Source organism: Phoca vitulina, unplaced genomic scaffold, assembly GCF_004348235.1.
Source record: "Phoca vitulina isolate PV1807 unplaced genomic scaffold, GSC_HSeal_1.0 scaffold44, whole genome shotgun sequence".
NCBI lineage: Eukaryota > Metazoa > Chordata > Mammalia > Carnivora > Phocidae > Phoca > Phoca vitulina.
In genome coordinates this window covers 9,202,195-9,217,528 of record NW_022589747.1, presented here as the reverse complement: position 1 = coordinate 9,217,528, position 15,334 = coordinate 9,202,195, and the positions used below count along the sequence as shown (strand labels likewise).

The 15,334-nt window shown below is 37.3% G+C and overlaps 1 protein-coding gene and 1 non-coding gene across 2 annotated transcripts in view; both read right to left on the bottom strand.

Moving 5' to 3' along the window:
* Window positions 1–15,334, bottom strand: part of LANCL2 (LanC like 2) — a 56,729-nt gene that overhangs the window by 24,735 nt on the left and 16,660 nt on the right. The window lies entirely within an intron of this gene.
* On the bottom strand, window positions 3,907–4,013 carry LOC116648584. The gene has a single exon (XR_004302552.1). It is a non-coding gene; the product is annotated as a U6 spliceosomal RNA (small nuclear RNA).

The window sequence follows — 15,334 nt, the reverse complement described above, 5'->3', positions numbered from 1 at the left end:
GAATATTTTAACAACATTTCATATTCAATATTCATAACAACATAACAATATTTAACAACATTAATACTTCCAATCCACAACAATGGGATATTGTTCCATTTATCTGCATCTTCTTCAATTCTTTTATCAATGTCTTATAATTTTCAGCATATAGATCTTTCACCTCCTTGATTAAATTTATTCCTAAGGACTTTTCTTTGATGCTATTATAAATGGAATTGTTTTCTTAATTTCTTTCTCCAATAGTTTACTGTTAGTCTATAGAAACACAACTGATTTTTGTATATTAATTTTGTACTGAATTTGTTCATCAGTTTTAACAATTTTTTGGCAGGATCTTTAGGGTTTTCTGTATACAAGATCGTGTCACCTGCAAACAGAAACAATTGCACTTTTTCTTTCTGATCTGGATAGCTTTTATTTCTTTTTCTTCCCTAACTGCTCTGGGTACATGTATATATTTGTTATTTCCTCTTGATGAACTAACTCCTTTATCATTACATAATAACCGTCTTTGTCTCTTGTTAAAGTTTTGAAGTTGAAGTGTATTTCTTCATAAGTATATCCACCCCTGCTCTATTTTGGTTTTCATTTGCATCAAATGTTATTTTTTCCATCTCTTCACTTTCAGCTCTTTCACTTTCAGCAGTCCATTAAAGCTGACATGAGTCTCTTGTAAGCAGCATATAGTTAGGTCTTGTTTTTTTATCCATTCAATCACTATATTTCTTTTGGTTTGATAATCCATTTAAATTTAAAGTACTTACTAATATGTAAGGTCTTACACATGTCATCTTATTCATATTCTGGCTGTTTTATATTTTCTTTCTAGTCCTCTTTTGCTGTCTTCCCTTGTAATCTGATGATTTTCTGTATTGGTACACTTTGGTTCCTTTTTAAAAATTGCTTGAATACTACTATAAGTTTTTCCCTTGTGGTTTATATAACATATAACATTCTATTTTAAGCTGATAAGTTAACTCTGACCTCATACAAAAACTCTACTCCCTTCAACATTTTGTTTCTAATGTCACAATTTACATATTCTATATTGTATATCCATTTAAAAATGTCATAGCTATAGTTATTAATATTTTTGTCCTTTAACTTTTGTGGTAAAGTGATCTACATTATTACAGTGCCTGAATTTGACTATACACTTGCTTTATCAGTGTTTTATATTTTCACATTTGCATCCTTTCATTTCAGCGTAAAGAACTAATTTCAGCATTTCCTGGAAGGCAGGTCTTGTGGTAATGAACTCCCTCAGCTTTTGTTTGTCTGTGGAAGTCCTTGTCTCTCCTTCATTTTGGAAGGACAGCTTTGCTGGGTATAGTATTTTTACTTGGTATATTTTTCCTTTAAGGACTGAATATATCAACCTACTCTCCTCCCAGCCTATAAGGTTTTCCTGAGAAATCCACTGATAGATTGATGGGTGTTCCTTTGACATAGGAGTTTTTTGTCTCTTGCTGCTTTCAAAATTATAAAATTATCCATGTCTTTGATTTTAGACATTTTATTATAATGTGTCTCAGTGAAGTACTCTTTGGGTTGAAAATATATGGGGAATTATAGGCTTCATGAACTTTGATGCTCATTTCTCTCCCCAGATTTGGAAAACTATCAGCCATTATTTCTTTAAATAAGCTTTCTGTCCTTTTCTCCCTCTTTGTCCTTCTGTGACTCCTCTAATGCATATGCATTGTTTCACTTGATGATATCCCATAATTCACATAGGCTTTCTTCACTTTTTCTTCATTCTTTTTACTTTTTTCTCCTCTGACTTTATAATTATAAATTACGTGTCTTCAAGTTCACAGAGTCTTTTGTTCTGTTTCTTTCTACTGCTGATGCTTTCTATTGCATTATTTTCATTTCATTCATTGTATTCTTCAGCTCCCCAATTCCTCTTTGGTTCTTTTTTTTGTTCTTATGATTTCCATCTCTCTGTTAAACTTCTTGTTTTACATATTGTTTTCCTGATTTCGCTGAGGTGTCTTTCTGTGTTTTCTGGAAGCTCACTTCTTCAAAACAACTAATTTGAATTCTTTCTCAAGCAAATTGTAGATCTCCATTTCTTTTGGAGTAGTTACTAGAAAATTATTTTGTTCCTTTACTGGTATTATTTCTTTGATTTTTCATGTTTCTTTAAGCCTTACATTGTCGTCTTAGCATTTGAAGAACTACTCACCTCCTCCAGTCTTTACTAACTGCCTTCAGGGGGAAAAAATGCCTTCTGTCAGCCCTGCTAGGGATTCTGAGGCTTTATCATACCTTTTCTATGAATATGCCTACTCCAAATTTCTTGTCCCCTCTTAGGAGTGAATTCTTATGATTGTATGCCTTCTCCTAATTCCACAAAGCCAGGCTACATGCTGAGTCTCCTGTTTGCTTTCCCTACAGCAGTGCTAAATGCCCAAGTTTGTATGTTCTCTTTCACTTCTACAGGGTTGAGCTGTCTTTCTACTTATTCTAACTGTCCACAAAGACTTGTACTCTGCAGGTATAGGGTGGAGCACCATGTGGGTAAGGAGAATGAAATGTCAGAGATGCCCATGGGTCAGATGGGGGGATTCACAGGCCAAGTATTCCCATCAGCTAGTGGCCAGGCTTCCTAATGGAGTGTGTGATTAGTAAGATCTGTGTTCCTTGTTGCGTTCTGAACACTGGCTGTTATGCTCCCAGTCTCCCTGCCCCTCAGTCATGTAGATCACCCCTGTATTCTGAAAGAGTGAGAGAGAAGTGAGTGTCTTTGACAGCATCCTTTGTAGCTGGGGAAATAGGAAACTCACTCACATGCTCTCACTTTCCCCTGTGGGAGAAACTGCAGGCTGAGTTCGTCTTTTTGCACTGAGCTGTGCCACCTTGGAGATGGGGTGACATAGGAAAAGTGAAACTGTTCTGCTTACTCTCTTCAGTGTTCCCAATCTCAAGATTTTTTTGTCCTCACAGTGGTGTGCTTGGAAGTTCTCTACTGGATTCCTGGGTCCCACAAAGGTACTCTCACCTGTGCGTGATTGCCACAATCAGTGTTCTTTGGGGGAAAGATGGTAGAAAACTCCTGTTCCACCAATTTGCTGATGCTATTCTCCTTGGATTTCCTGTTCTTTCAAGGTTTGGTAAAATTTCCCAGTGAAATTTTGGGGGTAGATCTTGAACAACATTCTCAAGTTTTTATTTGGAAGTTTGTCTATTTAGATGTTACATCTCTCCTGGGGTGAGGTTTGGTAGATTATGTATTCACAGAGAATTATCCATTTCATTTACATTGTGAAATAAATTTATACACAGTGAAAAGGAGTGTGGCTTCTAAAATTTCCTGTTTCAATGGTTTCTCCACCTCATTTATAATGTTTCTGTACCTTCTTCCCCTATCTGCAAACTCCTGTTTGAATCTTAATTATATAATTAAAAGTAATTAATGTCACTACAAGCTTATGCCTACGTTCCCTCAATCATACCTTGGCTATGGTCCTCTACTACAGGGTTGGCCACCCCCACCCCCCTTTTTTGTAAAGGGCCAGAGAGCAACTTTATGTTACTCTTTAACGTCCCCATTCAGTCTCATTGCATACTCTTCTGCTTATCTCAAAATTCTTTAGAATAAAAAAAAAAGAATATAAATATATACTAGCAATAAGTGAAAGCTCTGTGCTGCACATTGTCATCAGGAATTGGTATTGTCAGTGTTTTGGAGTTTGTCAATTCCCTAATAACATACGATGTCGAACATCTTTTCATATACTTACTTCACATCTGTATTATCTTTTTTGGTGAGGGCCTTTTAGATATGTTGTGCATTTTGTAGTTTACCTCACACAAACTTTGTACATATTTTGTTACATTTATACCTAACCATTTCATTTGGGGTGGACGACTAATATGAATGGTACTATGTTTTTTTTTTTAATGGACTGCTTCATGAATGTGTATGTCATCCCTGTGCAGGGGCCATGCTAATCTTCTCTGTATCGTTCCAACTTTAGTATATGTGCTGCCAAAATGATCACAAATGGCACTGTTTTTAATTTCAAATTCCACTTACTCATTGCATTTACATAGGAAAGTGACTCACTTTTCTATATTAACCTCATATCCTGTAACCTTGCAGTAACTGCTTGATTTTTTTTTTTTTTTGTTATTTCTGATTTTCTACATAGAATGATCATGTCATCTGCAAAGACAGTTTTATTTCTTCCTTCCCAATTTGTATACCTTTTTATTTCTTTCTACAGTCTTATTGCATTAGTTAGAACTTCTGGTACAATGATGAAAGCGGTTGTGAGAGAGAACCTTCTTGTCTTGTTGCTGACCTTAGCAGGAAAGCTTCAAGTGTCTTATCATTAAATATGATGTTAGTTTTAGGCTCTTTTGTGGATGTTCTTCACTAAATAGAAGAACTATTCCTAAGTTTCCAGAGATTTTCTGTCAAGAATAGGCGGTAGATTTTGTCAAATGTTTTTCTGCATTTATTGATAAGATGATGTGATTTTTCTTATTTAATCCCACTCCACTCTCATATCACACTGTATCATTTCAAGGATAGAGCCAGCACCTCATAATAACAAAATATTCCTAATTCCTCCCTCTCGTCCCTTGTATCTTGATGTCATTCAATTTACTTATATGTATTACACACATTTAAGCATATACAAGTATCATATAAACATGCATGATTGAATAATGTTATTATTTTGAACAAATATTTTACACAAATGTTATTTTGAACATATAGTTTGACCCATTAGAGTAATTAAGAATAAAAAAATAAAAATTATTATTCCACTTTCACCTATTCATTCTCTGATGTTCTTTTCTTTATGTAGATCCAAGTTTCTGACCTATATCATTTTCCTTCTCAAAATAACTTGTTTCAACATTCTTGCAGGTAGGTCTACTGGCAATAAATTCCCTTAATTTTTGTTTGAAGTTTTTATTTCTCACTAACTTTTTAAGGCTAACTGAGCAAGTTACAGAATTCTAGGACCCTGATTCTTTCCTCTCAGTATTTTAAATACTTCACTCCACCCTCATCTTGCTTATATGGTTGCTGAAAAGAAGTCTGGTGTAATTCTTATTTTTGCTCTGCTATAAAGTAGGACATTTTTTTTCCTTCTGTCTTTCAAGATTATTTATTTATGGTTTTATGAAGTTTGAGTATAATATGCCTACGTGAAGTTTTTTATTTTTGGTCTACCTGTGGAGGTTTTTTTTTGGTTGGAGGGCATCTATCCTATTTGGTGTTCTCTGAGCTTCCTGGATTTATGGTTTGGTGTCTGATGTTAATTTCTAGAAATTGTCAGTCACTATTGCTTTAAATATTGCTCCTGTTTTTTTCTCTGTTCCTTCTCCTTCTGATATTCCCATTTCATATATGTTATGCCTTTTGTCATTGTCCCACAGTACCTGAATATTCTCTACTGGGTATTTTTTAGACTTTTTTTCAATTTCATTTTCAGTTTTGGAAGTTTCTATGTCATTCTCAAGGTCACTAATTCTTTCCTTAATTGTGTTTTGTCTATAATAAACCTATCAAAGGAATTCTTCATTTCTGTTATAGTACATTTGATTTCTAAGCATTTCTGTTTTATTCTTTCTTAGAATTCCCATCTCTCCTGGGGTTTCAAAGATGACACTGGAGTAGGCAGACCCTAGACTTGCCTCATCTGAAAAATACAACTAGGTAACTATGGAATCATCCTGAATACATCAGAAATCAACCTGAAGACTGAAGGAACAAACTCCAAAACTAAGAGAAGAAAAGAGGCCACACTGAAGAGGTAGGAAGTGCAGAGACATGGTTTAGGGGAGAAAAGGATCACGAGTGTTGTGGGAGGGAGGGAGCAGAGGTGGTAGAGAAGGGCAAGAGAGAGGAGCACACAGGGGGACGCACAAAAAACATTTCCCCAAAGCCACTGACTTGGAAAATGAAAGGGGCTAAATTTCGTTAAGTTCTTGCAACCAGTGGGGCTTAAAACCTGTTGTTTTAAAGGTCAGCAGACTTGGCTGCAATAGAGTAAGGCAAGCAAACAACCTGAGGGGCAGATAGCATGGAAACAGGGATCTGAAGAGTGTCTGGGGCACACAGTGGAGACATTATTTGCTCTTCTTGGAACATGTCCCTGAAGAGCTGTATTTAAGTGGATGCCTCTCCAGGAACAAAGGAGCTAGCTGGCGCCATTTCTCTCTCCTGACCCGAAGCATAAAGAGAGTCACTTGCAGGAAGCAGTGCAGTGCAAACACTGGCTGCCTAACTTTTTGCACCAAGAAGCCCTACCCCTCTGTGCTCTGGTGAGACTGCCTTCCAGTCACACTTCCTTCAGTCCCAGTGCAGAGGGTCCTTCCTCCAAAGACCAGCACAAACTCATGCCCACATCACGTCTCCCAAACAGGGAGTTCCGCAGGGCCTCAGCTGCAGTGGAGGTGGTGACAGGTCTCATTTCAAAAGCAGAAGAGCACACCTAGTTAAAACTTGCCACATTCAGGCCAGGCACCAAACACTGCCCACAGAAGGCAGGACAGCCTCTGCAAACGACTGGTCTGAAGGACAGAGAAGCCAAAAACATCAGTACAGTGCAAGCAGCACACACCAGAGACACTCCCTGAAGCGCCAGGCCTTGGGCACTGCATGAACACTTTTCATAAGGCCATTACATTTAGGAACATGAAACATAACTGGCTTTTCTAACACACAGAAGAAGGCAGAGATTTAGACAAAATGCGAAGACAGAAGAATTTGTCACAAATGAACAAGATAAGGCCATGACCAGAGATCTAAGTGAAACAGACATAAGTAACATGCCTGATGGAGCATTTAAAGCAATGATCATAAGGATACTTACTGGGCTTGGGGCAAAGCACAAAAGACATCAGTGAGATCCTTACCATAGAGATAAAAGTTAAAAAAGAATCAATCAGAGATGAAGAGTGCAATAAAAGAGATCAGAAACACAACTGAGAAATAAACAGCAGGCTGAAAGAAGTAGAGGAACAAACTAATGACCCCGAAGACAATGTAATGGAAAGAATTGAAGCTGAATGAAAGAGAAAAAGGAGAATTATGCAACATGAGAATAGATTTAGGGAACTCAGTAACTCCATCAAATGTAGTAATATCTTTATTATAGGAGTCCCAGAAGAAGAAGAGAGAGAAAAGGGGGAAGAAAATTTATTTGAAGAAATAATAGCTGAAAACGTCCCTAAATTGGGGTAGAAAACAGAAAGCTAGATACAGGAGGCACAGAGAACCCTGAGCAAAATCAACAAAAGAAGGTCAGTACCAAGACATACTGTAATTATATTTGCAAAACATATTGATAAAGAAAAAAATCTTAAAAGCAGCAAGACAAAAAAAGTCTTTAACTTACAAGGGAAACCCCATAAGACTAGCAGGAGATTTTTTTTCAATAGAAACATGGCAAGCCAGATGGGAGTGGAATGATATATTCAACATGCTGAATGGGAAAAGTATGCAGCCAGGAATACTCTATCCAGCAAAGCTATCATTCAGACTAGGAGGAGTGATAGAGTTTTCCAGACAAACAAAAACTAAAACCACTAAACCAGCCCTGCAAGAAACATTAAAGGGGACTCTCTGAGTGGAAAGGAGAGACGAAAATTGAAAAACACAAGAAAACATCAGAAAAAAAGTCTCTAGAAAGAATGACAAAACAAGTAATAAAATAGCACTAAATACATTATCTATCAATAATTATTCTGAATATTTGTAAATGGACTAAATGCTCCAATCCACAGACAAAGAGTAACAGAATGCATTAAAAAAAAAAAAAAGACTCATCATATGCTGCCTACAAAAGACTAACTTTATTTCATTTAAATTCAAGTAGCCAACATATAGTACATCATTAGCTGTTGATGTAGTGTTCAATGATTCATTACCTGTGTGTAACACCCAGTGCTCATCACATCATGTGCCCTCCTTAATGCCCGTCCCCCAGTTACCCCATCCCTCCGCCCAACCTCCCTTTCCACAACCCTCAGTTTGTTTCCTGGAGTCCAGAGTCTCTCATGGTTTGTCTCCCTCTCTGATTTCTTCCCATTCAGTTTTCCCTCCCTTCCCCTATGATCCTCTGCACTAATTCTTATATTCCACACATAAGGAAAACCATATGATAATTGAAAAGACTCACTTTAGACCTAAAGTCACACGGACATTGAAAGTGAAGGGACAGAAAGTGAAGGGACGGAGAAATATTTATAATGCAAACAGATGACAAAAGAATGCCAGAGTTAGCAATACTTATATCAGACAAACTAGATTTTAAACCAAAGACTGTAATAAGAGACAAAGAAGGACACTATAGGGTAAGACTTAAGGTGGCAAAGGATTAGGGGGACCCTAAGCTTGTGTCGTCCCTCAAACACAGCTAGATATTTATCAAATCATTCTGAACACCCAAGAAATCAGTCAGAAGTCTGAGAGAACAAAAACTGCAAGTCTACAAGTAGAAAAGTGACCTCTTTTGGAAGTTAGGAGGTGCGGAGAGTTGAATTGGGAGAGATACAGCTATGGATACAGTGGCAGGGAGGAAGCTTACTTACAGAAGTTACCACAAAGTATTATAAGCAAAATCTGAACTTTTAGAAGTCTGCTACAGTGGGGAACATGCCAGGCTTAAAGGTGCTCAGGTGTGAAGTGGGGCAGAATCCCAGGTGTGACACCGTGGTCCGAGGATCCCTTGGTTTGCAAGAATGGGTGGCGCCTAAGTGCTGCACTGTTCCCAGGCACTGGAGTATGGAAGCCAGCTGAGAACAGCGAGTGTTGGTGCCGGCCTTCTGCTCTGTTTGGACATAAATTTAGAAAGGCTGGGTGGTTGTGTGACCACTTTCCTGGCATGGCCCAGCAAATGGCAAAAGCATGGTGAGACCCTCCCCTGGAGGAACAGTATGGATCTGCGCTAGAGAAGTTGATAAAATTTGGAGTTTTGAAACTCAGTTTTGCACCTGAGATAAAAAACCTCAGACACAGGCAAGGTGAATGTAGGGTTCTGATGAAAACAGGGGACACAAGAGTGATTGACTGTTCTTCTGTGAGGGCTCACTGAAGAGTGTGGGCATGAACTTTCACCTCCCAGGCTAGATAGTGGGATACTGCCATATTCATCCTACCCATCAGTGCTGAAAGCCTTCAGGGAGGAAAACAGCACCACCTAGTGGAGGCTGGAGCTGTTTACACCAAGCCCTGCACCCCTGTGCCCTGGAAGTGCATTTCCACTGAAACAAGTCAGCCTGAGATCTCCTCCAGAAGACCAGCATGAACAACTTGCTAGCACTAAGCTTCCTGATCATAGAGTGCTGCAAAGCTTGAGCTCTAGGGGTAAATAGGATCGAACTGCCTTTTTACTTTTATTACTTATTTTATTATTATTTTCCAATTATTTTCTTATTTTTTGATTCCTTCGTTTTTAATATTAATTTTAAATTTACTTATATGGATATACTTTATGCATATATTTTTTATTTTTTGTTTACTTTTATATTATATTATTTTATTTATTTTATGTTGGGATCTAGATCTTTTTAACAAGCAGACCAAAACACCCAGGATCTAGTTGCTTTGTTTCTGTTCTGTTATATTTTTCTTTATCTTTTATGGTTTTTTTCCCTTTCTTTCTTCTTTTCTAGACCAAAATGATGAGATGGAGAAATTCACCCCAAAAGAAAGGAAGTACAACTCATGGACAGAGATTTAATCAATACAGATACAATGTGTCTGAACTAGAATTTAAAGCAATGATTATTAGGAGACTAGCTGGGCTTGAAAAAAAGCATAGAAGACACCAGACAATCACTTACTGCATAGATTAAAAAAAAACTAAAATCTAGTCAGGCCAAAATTAAAAATGCTACAACCAAGACACAATCCCAAATGGAAGTCATAAAAACAAGGATGGATGAAGCAGAGGAGCAAATTAGTGATACTGAAGATAAAACTATCAAAAACAATGAATCTGAAAAAAAAAAGAGGGAAAGAAAGGTAATGGACCACAAAGACAGACTTAGGGAACTCAGCAATTTACAAAAATATAATAATATTCGTATCATAGGAGTCCCAGAAGATGAAGAGAGAGAAAAAGGGGCAGATGGTTTATTCAAACAAATGATAGCTGAAACTTCCCTAATCTGGGGAAGGACACGACATCAAAATCCAGGAAGCACAGAAAACACCCATGAAATTCAACAGAAGCTGACCATCGCCAAGCCATATCACAGTGAAAATCACAAAATACACAAACAAGGAAAGAATCCTGAAAGCAGCAAGGGAAAAAAAGTTCTTAACCTAAAAGGGAAGACACATCAGGTTCACAGCAGATCTGTCCACTGAAACCTGGCAGGCCAGAAAGCATTGGAAGGAAATATACAACGTGCTGAAGGAAAAAACCTGCACCCAAGAATTCTTTATGCAGCAAGACTGTCATTCAGAATAGGAGAGACAAAGACTTTCCCAGAAAAACAAAAACTAAAGGAGTTCGTGACGACTAAACCAGCTCTGAAAGAAATATTACAGGGGAATCTTTTGAGGGTGGGGGGGCGGGGGAGACCAAAAGCAACAAAGACTAGAAAGGACCAGAGAACATCACCAGAAACACCAACTCCATAGGTAAAAAAATGGCACTAAATTCATCTTTCAATAATCACTCTGAATGTAAATGGACTATAAATGCTCCAATCAAAAGACATAGGGTGTGGGAATGGATTAAAAAAAAACAAGATCTATCTATAAGCTGCCTACAAGAGACTCATTTTAGACCTAAAGACACCTGCAGATGGAAAGTGAGAAATGAAAAACCATGTATCATGCTAATGGGCATCAAAAGAAAGCTGGGAGTAGCCACACTTATATCAGACAAAATCGACTTTAAAATAAAAACTGTAACAAGAGATGAAGGGCACTATATCATAATGAAGGGATCTATATCCATCAAGAAGATCTAACAATTATAAATATTTATGCCCCCAACTTGGAACACCCAAATATGTAAAACAATTAATAATAAACATAAAGAAACTCATTGATAACAATACAATAAAAGAAGGAGACTTTTAACACCCCACTTACAGCAACGGACACCTCATCTAAGCAGAAAATCAACAAAGAAACAATGGCTTTGAATAACACGCTGGATCAGATGAACTTAATAGATATTTTCAGAACATTTCATCCTAAAGCAGCAGAATACACATTCTTTGAGTTTACATGGAACATTCTCCAGAATAGATCATATACAGGGTCACAAATCAACCCTCAACAAGTACAAAAAGATTGAGATCATATCATGCATATTTTCAGACCACAATGCTATGAAACTGGAAGTCAATCACAAGAAAAAAAATTGGAAAGACCACAAATACATGGAGGTTAAAGAACATCCCAGTAAAAAATGAATGGCTTAACCAGGATATTAAAGAAAGAATAAAAAAATATATATGGAAGCAAATGAAAATGAAAAGACAACATTCAAAAACCTTTGGGATGCAGCAAAGACTAAGAGAGAAGTATACTGCAATACAGGCATACCTCAAGAAGCAAGAAAAGTCTCAAATATACACAAAAAAACCTTACACTTAAAGGAACTAGAAAAGGAATAGCAAATAAAGCCTAAAGCCAGCAGAAGAAGGGAAATAATAAACATGAGTGCAGAAATAAATGATACAGAAACAACAACAAAAAAAATCAGTAGAACAATTTAACAAAACTAAGAGCTGGTTCCTCGAGAGAATTAATAAAATTGATAAACCCCTAGCCAGACTTATCAGAAAGAAAAGAGAAAGGACCCAAATACATAAAATCATGAATGAAAGCAGAGAGATCATAACTAACAACACAGAAATACAAACAACTATAAGAGAATACTATGAAAAATCATATGCCAACTAGGCAACCTGGAAGAAATGGACAAAGTACTAGAAACCTACAAACTACCAAATCTAAAACAGGAAGAAATAGAAAATTTGAACGGACCAATAACCAGCAAAGAAACTGAATCAGTCATCAAAAATCTCCCAACACACAAAAGTCTTGGGCCAGACAGATTCCCAGGGGAATTCTACCAAACATTTAAATGTGAATACTCAAACTGTTCCTAAAAACAGAAATGGAAAGAAAAGTTCCATTCATTCTATGAAGCCAGCACTACCTTGATCCCAAAACCAGACAAAGACACTAAAAAGAATTACAGACCAGTATTCCTGATGAACATGGATACAGAAATTCTCAACAAGATACTAGCAAATCAAATCCAACAGTACATTAAAAGAATTATTCACCAAGATCAAGTGGGATTTATTCCTGGGCTGCAGAGGTGGTTCAATATTCACAAATCAGTCAACACGATACACCTCATTAATAAAAGGATGAGAACCATGTGATCCTGTCAATAGATGCAGAAGAAGCATTTGACAAAATGCAGCATCCATTCTGGATAAAAACCCTCAACAAAGTAGGGATAGATGGAACATACCCCACCATCATAAAGGCCATATATGAAAGACCTACGGCTAATACTATCCTCAGTGGGGAAAAACTGACAGCTTTTCCCCTACTGTCAGGAATAAGAGAGGGATTTCCACTGTCCCCATTACTATTTAACATAGGACTGGCAATCTAAGCCTCAGCAATCAGAAAACAAAAATAAAAAGCATCCAAATTGCAAGGAAAAAGTCTAATTTTCACTCTTTGCAGATGACATAGAGAAAATCTATGTAGAAAATCCAAAAGATGGGGAACCTGGGTGGCTCAGTTGGTTAAGTGTCTGCCTTCAACTTGGGTCATGATCCTGGAGTCCTGGGATCGAGCCCCATGTCGGGCTCCCTGCTCAGCGGAGAGTCTGCTTCTCCCTCTCATTCTGTGCACAGACTTGCTCTCTCTCTCTCTCTCTCAAATAAAGTCTTAAAAAAAAAAGAAAAAGAAAATCTGAAAGACTCCACCAAAAAATCGCTAGAACTAATACGTGCATTCATCAATATTGCAGAATATAAAATCAATGTGCACAAATCTATTGCATTTCTATACACCAATATCAAAGCAGCAGAAAAAGAAATCAGGGAATCGATCCCATGTGTAATTGCCCGCCCCCCCAAATAAGATACCTAGGAATAAACCTAAGTAAAGTGATAAAAAATTTGTATTCTGAAAACTATAGATCACTTATGAAATAAATTGAAAAGGATACAAAGAAATGGAAAGCTTTCCATGCTCAGGGACTGGAAGAACAAACATTGTTAAAATGTCTATGCTACCCAAAGCAATCTACATAGCACCAGCATTTTTCACAGAGCTAGAATAAGCAATATTAAAATGTGTATGGAACCAGAAAAGACCCCAAAGAGCCAAAGCAATTCTGATAAAGAAAAACAAAACTGGAGGTATCACTTATTCCAGATTTCAAGCTATTTTACAAAGCTGCAATCATGAAGACAATATGGTACTGGCACAAAATCAGACACATAGATCAATGGGACAGAATAGAGAAACCAGAAATGAACCCACAGCTATACGGTCATAGACTAATCTTTGCCAAAGCAGGAAAGAAGATCCAATGGGAAAAATTCTGTTCAACAAATGGTGTTGGGAAAACTGGACAGCCACATTCAGAGGAACGAAACTGGACCACTTTCTTACACCATACACAAAAATAAATTAAAAATGGATGGAACACCTAAATGTGAGACAGGAAATCATCAAAAACCTAGAGGAAAGCACAGGCAGAAACCTCTTTGAGCTCAGCCATAGCAACTTATTAGACACGTTGCCGGAGGCAAGGGAAACAAAAGCAAAAATGAATAATAGGATTCATCAAGATATAACCTTCTGCACAGCAAAGGAAACAATCAACAAAATTAAAAGGCAGCTGGCGGAATGGGAGAAGATATTTGCAAATAATATATCTGATAAAGCGTTAGTATCCAAAATCTATAAAGAGCTTATCAAACTCAACACCCAAAAAACAAATATTCCAGTTAAGAAATAGGGAGAAGACAGGGTGCCTGGGTGGCACATTCACTTAAGTGTCCAACTTTCAGTTTTGGCTCAGGTTGTGGTCTCAGGGTTGTGAGATCAAGCCCCGCTTCAGGCTCTGTGTTCAGCTTGGATTCTGCTTCGGATTCTCTCTCCCTCTGCCCCTCCTGCTCCTGCTCTCTCTCTAAATAAAAAAAAAGGAAAGAAGAAAAGAAAAGAAAGAAAAAGAAAAAGAAATGGGCAGAAGACATGAACAGACACTTTTCCAAAGAAGACATCCAGATGGCTTACAGACATATGAAAAGATGCTCAACATCGCTCATCATCAGGGAACTACAAATCAAAACTACCTCACACCTGTCAGAATGACTAAAATTAACCATACAGGAAACAACAAATGTTGGTGAGAATGCGGAGAAAGGGGAACCCTCTTGCACTGTTGGTGGGAATGCAAACTGGCACAGCCAATCTGAACAGTTTGGAGGTTCCTCAAAAGTTAAAAATAGAAGTACCCCTACGAGGCAGTAATTGTACTACTAGGTATTTACCCAAAGGATACAAAAATACAGATTCGAAAGGGCACATGCACCCCAATATTTATGGCAGCATTATCAACAATAGCCAAACTATGGAAAGAGCCCAAATGTCCATCATTTGATGAATGGATAAAGAAGATGTGAGTTATATGTAAAATGGAAAAAAATATTATTCAGCCATCAAAAAGAATGAAATCTTGTCATTGGCAACAATGTGGATGGAGCTACAGTGTATTATTCTACGTAAAATAGGTCAGAGAAAGACAAATACCATATGATCTCACTCATATATGGAATTCAAGTAAGAAAACATAAACATATGGGACAGGGTAAGAAAAAAAGGTGAGAGCGAAACAAGTCATAAATGACTCTTAACAATAGAGAACAAACTGAGGGTTGATGGAGGAACGAGGGCAGGATGGGCTAGACGGGTGATGGAGATTAAAGAAGGCAATTGTTGTGATGATCACTGGTTGTTGTATGAAAGTGACTGAATCAGTGAATTCTACTCCATAAACCAATATTGCACTGTATGTTCACTAAGATTGAAATTGGAAAAAAAAAAAAAAAAGAAGGGGACTATATAATCATAAAGGGGATAATCCAATAAGAAGATATAATAATTGTAAATATTTATACACCCAATATGGGAGCACCCAAATATATAAAACAATTTTTCACGTATTAGATCACACAACAGGCTTCAACAAACACAAAAAGACTGAAGTCATACCATGCCCCTTTTCTGACCACAACACTATGACACTAGAAGTGAACAAGAAGAAAAAATCTTGAATGACCATAAATACACAGAGGT